This window comes from Staurois parvus, unplaced genomic scaffold, assembly GCF_062004578.1.
Source record: "Staurois parvus isolate SC_StPar_1 unplaced genomic scaffold, SC_StPar_1.0 ptg000040l, whole genome shotgun sequence".
In the NCBI taxonomy this organism is placed as follows: domain Eukaryota; kingdom Metazoa; phylum Chordata; class Amphibia; order Anura; family Ranidae; genus Staurois; species Staurois parvus.
Genome location: NW_028317836.1, coordinates 1 through 12,858, shown reverse-complemented (window position 1 = coordinate 12,858; position 12,858 = coordinate 1). Strand labels below are relative to the sequence as shown.

Genomic DNA, 12,858 nt, shown 5'->3' with positions numbered 1-12,858 from the left:
CGACGGAGCGGGGATGTCTGGGAAGGCGCGCAGACCCATAATGCATTCATTAATGACATGTGATCGCATTAGCCAATCAGCAGCCAGCCAGCCAGCACTGTGTAATGGTCGAGCTATAAATGGCGGCCATTTTAGAATTCTGCATTTGCCTCCAGTCATTCAACAGAGGCAGACCGCTCTGTATTAGGGACAGAGTTAGGGCCACAGAAACGTTACTTAGGGACAGAGAATCGTTACTGAGGGCCACAGAATTGTTACTCAGGGACAGACACAGAATTGTTACTGAGGGCCACAGAATTGTTACTGAGGGCCACAGAACCGTTACTTAGGGCCACAGAAACGTTACTCAGGGACACAGAATCGTTACTGAGGGCCACAGAACCGTTACTTAGGGCCACAGAATTGTTACTCAGGGACAGACACAGAATTGTTACTGAGGGCCACAGAATTGTTACTGAGGGCCACAGAATTGTTACTGAGGGCCACAGAATTGTTACTGAGGGCCACAGAACCGTTACTTAGGGCCACAGAAACGTTACTCAGGGACACAGATTTGTTACTGAGGGCCACAGAACCGTTAATTAGGGCCACAGAAACGTTACTCAGACACAGAATTGTTACTGAGGGACACAGAATTGTTACTGAGGGACACAGAATTGTTACTCAGGGACAGACACAGAATTGTTACTGAGGGACACAGAATTGTTACTGAGGGCCACAGAACCGTTACTTATGGCCACAGAAACGTTACTCGGACACAGAATTGTTACTGAGGGACACAGAATTGTTACTGAGGGACACAGAATTGTTACTGAGGGACACAGAATTGTTACTGAGGGACAGACACAGAATTGTTACTCAGGGACACAGAATTGTTACTCAGGGACACAGAATTGTTACTCAGGGACACAGAATTGTTACTCAGGGACACAGAATTGTTACTCAGGGACACAGAATTGTTACTCAGGGACACAGAATTGTTACTCAGGGACACAGAATCATTGAATTAAAGAGTATGTCAGACAACATGCAGAGGAGTGGCAGAGGAGGCAATGTTTTAGGAGCGAGCAGACGTGGCAGCAGAGGAAGGGGTCGAGGCAGCACTAGTCGCAGCCAGAGGCCAGTGCTCCCGGTGTCATCCAGCGGTCGTGTCTCCACCGACAACCCTGCCGTCATCGATTGGTTGGCTCGGTCGTCTTCCTCTTCCCAGGTCACCTCTGACACCTACAGCCAACGGTCGGTGTGTACGTCAGACACAACCGTTAGTTGGCATGGCCCGGGAGCAAGCCCACTGAAATCACGTGTCCTCTACCTGCCCCTGTCCTTTGCTGTTCCCTCACCAAGCGAAGTATCGCATGCTGTGGGCTCAGCCCCACTGTACAGTGAGGAAGAGCTAACAGAGGGCGGTCAGGAACGGGGGGAGACATTGGCCTTTTCAGCAGCCAGGCGAACAAGTACTGGCGAGGAGAGTGGCTCGGTAGCCGGTCTAGAGACAGGTCTGTCTCCTGACCCAGACGCAGCCGAGGGGGCTAGTAGTGAGGTGGAGACCCTACTTGCTGATGAGGAGGTTGATCGCACTTGGCAGCCTCGTCGTCATCAGGCAATTTCTTCCGCATCATCAGGAGAAGAGGGTGCCAGCTTGGCAGCGAGCGAAACAGTCGGTGGGTTGCCCAGGAGGCAGCAGGGTCGCAGCAGTGTCAGTGGAGCCAAACGGCCACGGAGTAGAGCACCAGCTCCACTGCAGCCTACCACCACGGCCAGTAGTGGTGCCGGTGCGCACGGAGGAAGTAGCAGTCAGCCAGTGAGGAGTAGCGGGGGCAAAGTTTCCTACTCGGCGGTGTGGCAATTTTTCGTCAAGCCGCCCGAGGAAGTAAACGTAGCCGTATGTCGACTATGTGGCCAGAAATGCAAGCGTGGCCAGGGGGCCCATGTTGGGACTACAGCGTTGCGTCAGCATATGCAGCGTCGCCATTTGGTGGCCTGGGAAAACCGTGATAAACATACGGCGGTTCTGCCTGACCCAGCCCCCGCTCCATCACCCGCTCCGTTACTTGCTCCGTCACCCGACGTCAATCGCCCTCTATCAGCCAGTCAAGGCTCCAACACCTCTGCTGAGGGGAGTTGTCGCTCGTTGGCATCTTCCGCTCGTTCAGATGCTCCTTCTCCTGCTACTCCTCTTCACGGATTCCGTCAGCAGTCTTTCTTGGAATCCGTTTCCAAGAGACAACAGTTTGCGAGCACGCACCCGACGGTGCAAAAGCTGAACGTCCTCCTGTCCAAGTTGCTGGTGCTGCAGTCCCTCCCTTTCCAACTGGTGGACTCAGCACCTTTCCGAGAAATGATGGCTTGTGCCGCGCCGCGGTGGAGAGTGCCAAGCCGGCATTTCTTCGCCAAAAAGGCAGTGCCAGCCCTGCATTCACATGTAGAAGAGATGGTGGGCCAGTCTTTGAGCATGTCGGTCTCTGCCAAAGTGCACGGCAGCGCCGACGTGTGGAGCTGTAACTACGGTCAGGGACAGTACATGTCATTTACGGCCCACTGGGTGAACGTGGTGCCGGCACAGCCGCACCAGCAACTTGGACAGGTCACGACGCTTTTGCCTCCACGTTTGCACGTCCTTGGTCCGGCAAAGATGTCCGCCTCTACCACCTCTTCTTCCGCCGTGTCCTCAGCCGCCACCCCCGTGCCAAGTCCCATTACCCGACCGGCATATCACATGTGCAGGGCGCATTGGTGTCACGCTGTGCTGCACCTGGTATGCCTTGGCGAACGTAGTCACACAGGGGAGGAACTTCTGAGTGTAATGAACAGAGAAATCGACAGATGGCTGTCTCCGCGCAAACTGAAAATCGGAACCATGTTGACCGACAACGGAAAGAACATGGTGTCTGCTCTGCGTCAAGGAAGGTTGTGCCATGCGCCATGCATGGCTCACGTGTTCAATCTGGTTGTCAAGCGGTTCCTAAAATCCACCATCCCACTGCAAGACATCCTTAAAATGTCACGTAAACTTTGCATGCATTTCAGCCATCCCTACACCGCAAAGCACACCCTCCTTGAGCTGCAGCGGCAGAACGGAATTCCACAGCATCGCCTGATCTGCGACGTTGCAACAAGGTGGAATTCAACCCTACACATGTTAGACCGCCTTTACGAGCAGTGAAAGGCCATCACCGATTTCCTGATGTTACAAGCGGATAAAGGTACTCCCCTGTGTAACTTCGATGTCAGCCATTGGCAGCTCATGCGTGACACCTGCCGCTTGCTCAGGCCCTTTGAGGAGGCCACGCTATTCGTGAGTCGGCAGGACTATGGGATGAACGACGTCATTCCTCTGTTGCACGTCCTGGAACAAATGCTGTTAACAATGGCTGGTCAGCCGAATAATAACCATCAGACAGAGGGATGACTTTTGGCTGTCCACCTTGTTGGACCCTCGCTACCGTTCCAAAATGGTGGCCTTTTTCACACCTGCTGAGAGGGAGGCCAAAATTACGTACTATAAAAACCACCTATGTAGTCAGTTGGTCTCTGCCTTTCTGCGCCAACGTCCATCCTCAGACACTGTGGGCCCTGTGCGCTCGCGTTCCGCTGCCATGGCAGCAGGGGAGGGGTGGGGTGGTAGGAGCAGTGGCAGCTCCACCAGCAGCGGCTGCCTCAGTCTGCAGTCGATGATGAGTAGCTTTCTTCACCAGCGCAGTGAGGAAACTACTAACAAGCCGCAGCAGCAGCAGCAGCAGCAGCAGCATCAGGTGGACCTGGAGCAGGAGCTCAAACAACAGGCTTGGGCCTACTTGGACAGCACCCTGCCAACCGAGGTAGACAATCCCCTTGACTACTGGGCAACCAAACTTGACCTTTGGCCCCAACTAGCTGAAATTGCCCTTGAAAGGCTGTCATGCCCGGCCAGTAGCGTGGCATCGGAGCGCGTGTTTAGTGTGGCAGGAGGTATTGTAACTCCGCGGAGGACACGACTGTCCACCCAAAGTGTGGAGAGACTCACGTTTGTGAAAATGAATCAGGCATGGATTAGTCTGGATTTCAAACCACCAGTTCCTGACACAACTGACTAAATCCGCCATGAATCATGCCCCTGCCATGTGCCACTTTCAGGTCTCCTCACACTGCTGCTGTGTTCCATTTTGTCATAGGGTGCTGGCAGATTACGGGCCTCCCATAGCTGCGGCCAGGCCCCTAATCTGCCATGGGCCCCCGTACCGCCTCCTCACGCTACTGCCAGGTCCGCAGTGTGTCATGCCATGTGCCACTTTCAGGTCTCCTCACACTGCTGCTGTGTTCCATTTTGTCATAGGGTGCTGGCAGATTACGTGCCTCACATTGTTGCGGCCAGGCCCCTAATCTGCCATGGGCCCCCGTACCGCCTCCTCACGCTACTGCCAGGTCCACAGTGTGTCATGCCATGTGCCACTTTCAGGTCTCCTCACACTCCTGCTGGGTTCCATTTTGTCATAGGATGCTAGCAGATTACAGGTCTCACATTGCTGCGGCCAGGCCCCTAATCTGCCATGGGCCCCCGGACCGCCTCGTCACGCTGCTGCTGGGTCCACAGTGTGACATGGGTCCCTGTACCGCCTCCCATTGCTCCCACTCTGCCATGTGCCACTTTCAGGTCTCCTCACACTCCTGCTGGTTTCCATTTTGTCATAGGGTGCTGTATGGCCTCCCATTGCTGCTGCCTCCACCGCCACACTGTGGCTCCAAACACTGGTTTTGGCCCCGTGACTGGCCAAATGAGTGAAGTGTGCGGTGATTCTAAGATCGACGGCAATCATCTGCATGTCATACTGACTGACAGTATTATTTCTCTTTCCCAGCAGACTCCAAGGGCATTTAAATTAAATGTACAGTGTTCTGCACTAATATTAAGTCTCTCTGAAGCCTAGAAACACCCTTTTTTAAGTTAAATTCACAGCGAATATATTCGACTCGAATCAAATTTTTTCCACGAATTCGCCGAATCAGTCGAATCGAATTTTTGAATACTTCGCTCATCTCTAGTAATAAGGTCAAAGGTGCGGAGTGTTAGGGGGGCTTCAGTATGAGGAATGTAGGGTGGGGTGGAAGTGGGGGTCAGAGCAGTGGTGGGGCCGTGGGAGAGGGGTGATGAGGGGGTAGTTGAGTGAGGGGGAACGGGGTTGGAGGGATTTTGAGCAGCGACGAAGTCCCTGTGGGTTATGTCGAGGGAGAGGGGTGATGAGGGGATAGCGGTGTGAGAGGGGACGGGTTGAGAAGGCGTGTGAGTTGCGGCGATGTCCTTGCGAATTGTGTCAATCTTGTTTTTGAAGTGATTGGCAATCTCAAGGGCAGTGAGTGAGGTGCTGGGTGGAGGTGGGGGTGGCGAGAGTAGAGAGTTGAAGGTGGAGAAGAGTCGGCAAGGATTGGAGGTGAGGGCCTTGATGAGGGTCAGGAAGTAGGCTTGTTTGGCAGTATGGAGGGAGGAGGTGTAGGTGTGCAAGGCAGATTTGTAGCGGGTGAAGGCTTGTTGGGATTTGGTCTTGCGCCATATTCGCTCCACGGCACGACTGTGTCGTTTGAGGGTTTTGGTGTGATCAGTCTGCCAGGGCTGGAGCAGTCGGGGTCTGACATTGCGTGTGGTTAAAGGCGCTAGTGAGTCAAGGGCTGTTGACAGCGCGTTGTTGTAGGCAGTCATAGCCAAGTCGGGGCAGGACAGGGGGAGGATGCTGTTGTGGAGTTGATCAGCTGCAGAGTGGAGGGGGGCAGGGTTAAGGTTGCGGAGGTTACGGCTGGTAGTAGTGTGACATTTGGAGGGGTAGGCGTTGGAGGATGAGGAGATAGGGAAGGTGATCAGGTTGTGGTCAGAGAGAGGGAAGGGGGTGTTAGTGAGGTTGTGGGGAGCGCAGCGGTTGGAGAAGACGAGATCAAGGATATTACCGTTGGAGTGGGTGGTGGATTGTATGCACTGTGCAAGTGCAAAGGAGGAGGTTAAGTGGAGGAGATGGGATGTGTCCGGGTTGTCGAGGTTGACAGGGATGTTGAAATCCCCAAGGATGATGGTGGGTAGCTCAGAGGAGAGGAAGAAGGGTAGCCAGGAGGAAACGTCATCCAGGAAGCGGGGTATGGATCCAGGAGGCCGGTATATCACAGCAATCTTCAGGGGGGTTGGGGAGAATAGTCAGACGCAGTGGGCCTCGAAGGAGGAGAAGGATAGGGAGGGGGGTTTGGGAGAACCCGGAAGGTGCTCTGCGGTGACTGGAGCAGACCAACCCCACCACCTTTATGACCGTTAGGCCTGGGTGAGTGGGTCCAGGTGAGACCTCCGTAGGAGAGTGCAGCAGGGGAGGTAGAGTCAGTGGGCTGGATCCAGGTTTCTGTGATCGCTAGGAGGTTGAGGGAGCGGGAAACAAAGAGGTCGTGGATGGCGGTGAGCTTGTTGCACACCGATCGGGCGTTCAGGAGTGCACATGAAAACGGGGGGGAGATTTTAGGGAGCAGGGGGACAGATACTAAGTTGTGGGGGTTGGGGCAGGACGTGGAGGCGGGAGGGTGTTGTGCGGGTGAGGAAGGTGGTGGAGGGCCAGGATTCGGGGAGATGTCCCCCACGGTTAGGAAGAGGAGAAGGGTGAGAAAGGTGGCATGGGAGCGGGATGTGCAGGAGCGTGAGAAACTACTAGTGGAGGTGTTGGGGTCAGTGGGAGAGTGGAGTAATAGGAGGAGGTGGTGGGTGCCGTAGAGGGGCGAAGGAAGCAGTGAGGACACAATATACAAATGTTTGGGAGGGGCAGAGGGATATAGTGAATGGATTTTGGGAACGGAGGAGAGGAAAATGAGAAGGAGGAGTGGAAGAGGCATTGTGGGGAGGTGATGAGAGCAGTAGCAGGGAGATGATAGCAATGAGGGGGAGATGTAGGGAGATTCTCACCCCTCCCCCATACACATCCCTCCCCAGCTTCTCACCCCTCCCCCATACACATCCCTCCCCAGCTTCTCACCCCTCCCCCATACACAACCCTCCTCAGCTTCTCACCCCTCCCCCATACACATACCTCCTCAGCTTCTCACCCCTCCCCCATACACATCCCTCCTCAGCTTCTCGCCCCTCCCCCATACACATCCCTCCTCAGCTTCTCGCCCCTCCCCCATACACATCCCTCCTCAGCTTCTCACCCCTCCCCCATACACATCCCTCCTCAGCTTCTCACCCCTCCCCCATACACATCCCTCCTCAGCTTCTCACCCCTCCCCCATACACATCCCTCCCCAGCTTCTCACCCCTCCCCTATACACATCCCCCCCAGCTTCTCAAACCTCTCTCATACACATCCCTCCCAGCTTCTCACCCCTCCCCCATATATATATATATACCTTCCCAGCTTCTCACCCCCTCCCCCATACACCCCTTCTGAGCTTCTCACCCCTCCCCCATACACATCCCTCCCTAACTTCTCACCCTTCCCTAGCTTCTCACCCATCCCCCATATATATCTTCCTTAGCTTCTTGCCCCTCCCCCATACACAGCTGTAATGGAACCGACCCAGACTGCGCTTGAGTACTTCTGTTAGAATACCACTTCCCTGTCCGAACACCGACCACAGACACCACAGCCGACCATACAAGACTAGACGACACCAGTCCTGAAGTAAACCAGGAGGTAGACTAGTTGATTTGAACACAGATACAAGATATATACACTCAGGGGACAATCCCCCCTCCCTGCATAATGACCCTGGGCGGGGCAATCTACATTTATTATGTGATAGGTTAGTGTAGCGCTACAAACATAAGAGCATAATAAAAAACATATAATAATAGACACAATATGAATGGCACACATCTCATAGTGCAATAAGGTGACCATGTGATGATAAAACAGAATAGATGTGAACATATGTGGCCCAAGCCCCACTCAGTAATGTGAGAAGTGAGTACTATATAGGTATGATAAGTGAGTACACAAAGAAAATGCAATAAAGGTGATCACATGATAAACTTCAAGTGATGGTCGTCACGATCCTGACGAAGTCACATGACGCAACGCATAGATACGTGGTGACGCAGCATCCGGTCCGCGGTGACGTACTTCCGGTATGGCCGCCATCTTAGCCTACCTTGAATGTGAATAGGAAACCCATGCAGTACACCCATACATCCCTATGGAATGGTGGCTTCTTATACAGCATGTGAGTTTACAACTTTACTTTTTTAATAAAAGCACCTATTGTATGGCTTTATATGCTCTGAGAGATTCTTCCTGTGCTTTTATCACCCGGTTGAGAGGTTTATCCTGCTGAGACCAGGAGCCAGTGTACCCTGATTACTTACCTTACCGCATGAGATGTCCATGGGAGACTTGCTGGTGATTTCTGCAATTTTGGATCAAGATCCTGAGTGATCTTAAAGCCGTACAGGCCCTTTGGGCTGCTGAGTGGAGGTGAGGGGGCAATTTAGCCACAGGAGGAGAGTCGCTCACCATCACTTGACGTTTATCGTGTGATCACCTTTATTGCATTTTCTACTGCTTTGAGCTTGAGCACCACCTTATAGCCTAATGAACGTTTATACAGCGATGTGACTCCACTTGAAGCTTACTGTGTTCTCACCTACATTGTGTTCTAACTGTCTTCAGCTGAGCGCCATCATATCGTGTGATGTACTTTGTGTACTCACTTATCATCCCTATATAGTACTCACTTCTCACATTACTGAGTGGGGCTTGGGCCACATATGTTCACATCTATTCTGTTTTATCATCACATGGTCACCTTATTGCACTATGAGATGTGTGCCATTCATATTGTGTCTATTATTATATGTTTTTTATTATGCTCTTATGTTTGTAGCGCTGCACTAACCTATCACATGATATTGATCTTTTGACTGTTGGGTACCAGTTTGAGTGCTAGCCGCTTAGTATTTGAGGGACTCCATTGAGCGCAGGAGGAGTATATATACGGTATTGAATCTACATTTATTAACAGGAGACACAAAAGGTATTCAAACTTCACACCAGCAGACAGTCCCATCAGGAGGGAGGGCCGCTGAAGACCCCCCCCACCAACCAATACACACAAACACATACATCCCATAATAGTTTGCTCCCAAGCCAGACAAACAATAGAACAATGAGATGCAACCACATGGCATTAAACAATGAACAACCTCCCACCCCCCCCTAGACATGTCTACACAATATCAGGACATCTCACCCTGCACCCCTAACAGGCACAGGATGACTTACACATAAGAGGGATATGGAGAGCTTAGACAGGGGTCTCCCCACCTCTCCAAAGTAAGCTGTGTTCCATGGACCCCCCACCCAAAGTGACTCCCATCACATATCTCCCCTTTTGGCAGGGGACCCCAAACAGGTTGACTCTGAAGTTAGTCTGTACTTCCAGTCCCCCAATGCCAGCACCCACACAGTACCCCAAACAAATTGTCCCAAACATAACAATACTCACTCAGCCAACCTCTGCCTCTCTTGTAGAACATACCCGCCACTGGGGAGAAGTACGGACTGGTCCTTCTCCCTGAAGTCCTCTCAGCCACTGGAGAGAAGACAGGGTGGCTGGGCCGACTCCATCATGCTGTGGGAGATCTGGGCCGACTGCCCAGCATCCCTGGGGTATCCAGGTGGTGACTGTATTCTCATCCACTTTGACTTGATGGACATCCCCCAGTGTTCGCAAAGTAAGGCTGACATCCTCCTGTCCCAATGCCAGACCCTTTTCTGGGGTTGTGTCAGTGGAGACCGAAGTCCCATCCACGGACATCAGCTCATGCAGTTGTGAGGTACCGATTGCATCCTCTTCCTGTAGCTCCTGCGGTGCTGATTGTTGTGGGCAGAGGTCAACCACGCCATGTCCTGATGACAGCTCTTCTGCTGGAGGTGCGATGACTGGATCCTCCTCCGCAGAAAAGTCAATCAAATCCCCAGTCTCTGGAACTGGTATCTGGGAATAGGCATTTGCCATCTCCTGTCCGTGGAACCCAGAAGATGTTACCAGTGCTGGGCAGAGGCTAGCAGAGCTCTGCCCTTTAGTGAGCACTTCAGGTTTGGGGACAGCAATCTCTGGAATTTCCACTGCCGATTCTTGGGCATGCTGCTGAACATGTTTTAGCAGTTGCCTGTATGCCCTTTCCAGATCCTGTTCTTTCATCAGCAGGTATTCCAGATCTGGTTCAAGCTTTGAGACCCCTGTGAGACCGAACATAGCCTCTCTGTATTGTCGCAGGTCCTCCAGGGTAGGTTCTCCTTCATTGCCAAACACAAAATGATTTGTAAGGCTCTCCCACAGCAATCCAGGACCACCAAAGTCCTATCCCTTCAGAGAGAATTCTGTTGTCATTCCAAAATATTTCTGCTTTGCATTGCAGAGCCCGATATCGGTTGTCCAGCTCTATCTCCTGCTGGACCATCCTGTCCAATTCAGTCACCCATTGCTCCTGGGGTCGCTCTCCCAGGAATGGCATCCGTAACTTCCTATGGTCCCTGGCCCATTCCCCTGTGCTTGGATAGCATTTGCCCTTGTCCATACCAGCAACCTGGAGAGCTCCACTCTAAAGCACCACCTGAATCCGCTGCCTGAGCTCCAGGTACTCATCCACAGACACAGTCCTGGGGTATTCTGCAAGAACGATCCGCAGCAACCCCGGGAACTCTGATGCCAGGTCCACATCTCCACTGGGGTGACCGACATCTACTTTCCTGATCTTGAATCCCGGTAGTGGTTTGGACATGTTCACAGCCAGGAAGCACAACCTTGCCACCAACGTAACGGAACCGACCCAGACTGTGCTTGAGGACTTCCGTTAGACTACCACTTCCCCGTCCGAACACCGACCACAGACACCACAGCCGACCATACAAGACTAGACACCAGTCCTGAAGTAAACCAGGAGGTAGACTAGTTGATTTGAACAAATATACACTCGGGACAATCCCCCTCCTTGTATAATGACACAGGGCGGGGCAATCTACATTTAGTAACAAGAGACACCAGCATATTGATCTGTCTATAGCAGGGACAGGAGCCGGGACCAGGAATAGGAGATCCACCTGACTTACCCGTGTGCTCTGACATGGAGAAGATCCCATGCTGGCCCTATGGTGGCCGTGTGTTCAGGATGGAGACCGACAATCACAGGATCGTCTGGAAGCCAATCTAAAATGGCTGAAAGGAGGAAAGTGTTCCCGGGACAGGAAGTGACACTGGACAGGAAGTGACACAGACAGGAAGTGACTCCAGACAGATTTATACAGAGGCTGCAGCATGGAGAGCAGACACTAGATGGTGCTGGTCCAAAAATAGCTGAATAGCATAAAACAACAGAGAAAAAAAAACTGAAAACAAAAGACGATGGCGGCTCGTAAACTTCTATTGTCAATGTATGCACAGTTATCACATTACAGTGGATTAGATCTCCCTCCATTTTTTTGTAGCCAGCCTGTCCCTCCTCCGGCGGCCATTTTCCCTTAGTCTAATACAATGTTCGTACAGTTATCACATTACAGTGGATTAGATCTCCCTCCTCCATTTTGTTGTAGCCCGCCTGTCCCTCCTCCGGCGGCCATTTTCCCTTAGTCTGATATCAATGTTCGCACAGTTATACACATCACATTGCAGTGGATTAGATCTCTCGCCTCCATTTTTTTGTAGCCCGCCTGTCCCTCCTCCGGAGGCCATTTTCCCTTAGTCTGATATGAATGCTGGCACATTTTGTCCCCTGATATTAGACATTAGCCGGGTGATTGTATACACACAGCGGGCAGATCTCAATCAATGTCACCCACTAGTCTATACTGTCACGGGGTTGGCCAGCCAATCATGTGGCTCCTATTCTGTCCTTCCAATGACCATTCCTAGTACATAGGACTCATCTTCCATACTACATTCATGATACAACAAGATGGAAACTCCCAATATACAGAGAAAATCTCCCATAAAATACATAGAAATCACATCTGCCCTAAAGGGCCATAAACATAAGAAGATTGCCCCCGACGCCCCCAGATTCATCTACAATACTAGCCAAGGTGTCATTGGTCCCCCTAATACACGGATAGTACCCCAATCCTGCATTCATACATGTGACAATACACCATGGATTCCTCCCGCTCTATATTATGTCTCCATACAAATCAGTCGCCATCCAATCCATCCATCTCACAAAAAGCTCCAATACCCAGCAAATGTTTCCGTCTCCTCCTAGTAATAACCATGTGATCTCCATGAGAATAAAGCGCCAATTTGTGTCCTTATCCCCTCCCCCTACGCAGGATGTACACCCCTTCATGGCCACGCCTCTTTATGTAACTGACAATTGCGCGGTCGTGCAACGCTGCACCCAAACTAAATATCCGTCCTTTCTTCACACAAATAGAGCTTTCTGTCGGTGGGATGTCATCACCTGTGCGCTTTTTATTTTTCACGCTATAAACAAAAATAACAGAAAATTTTGAAGAAAAACAATATTTTGTACTTTCAGCTATAAAATATATAAAGTAACCTCAAAGTTAGTTATAAATTTCACCAAAATGTCTCCCGCTCCATGTTTATGGGAAAAGGACCCCAATAAGTGGATATTGATTGCTGTGTGTGACCGTTATATCGTCTGCAGACTATGGGGAGATCATGGGGTGTACACAGCTTGTACTTCTCACTGCACAGCACATTTCTGGGGGGCTAAGATACCAGGACACCCCCAATACCAGAACACCCCCAAATACCAGGACAGGACACCCCCAATACCAGGACACCCCCATTACCAGGACACCCCCAATACCAGGACACCCCCAATACCAGGACACCCCAAATACCACAACACCCCCAATACCAGGACACCCCCAATACCAGGACACCCCCAAATACATCTCT

At 51.7% G+C, this 12,858-nt stretch overlaps 1 protein-coding gene across 1 annotated transcript in view; it reads right to left on the bottom strand.

The window, feature by feature from the left end:
- LOC149470510 (uncharacterized) overlaps nt 1-11,169 on the bottom strand; it is a 30,171-nt gene extending 19,002 nt beyond the window's left edge. Inside the window, exon 1 of the mRNA XM_089662942.1 lies at nt 11,049-11,169. The gene's annotated coding sequence lies outside the window, so the exon portion shown is untranslated. The remainder of the gene's footprint in view (nt 1-11,048) is intronic.
- Nucleotides 11,170-12,858: the final 1,689 nt, after the last annotated feature.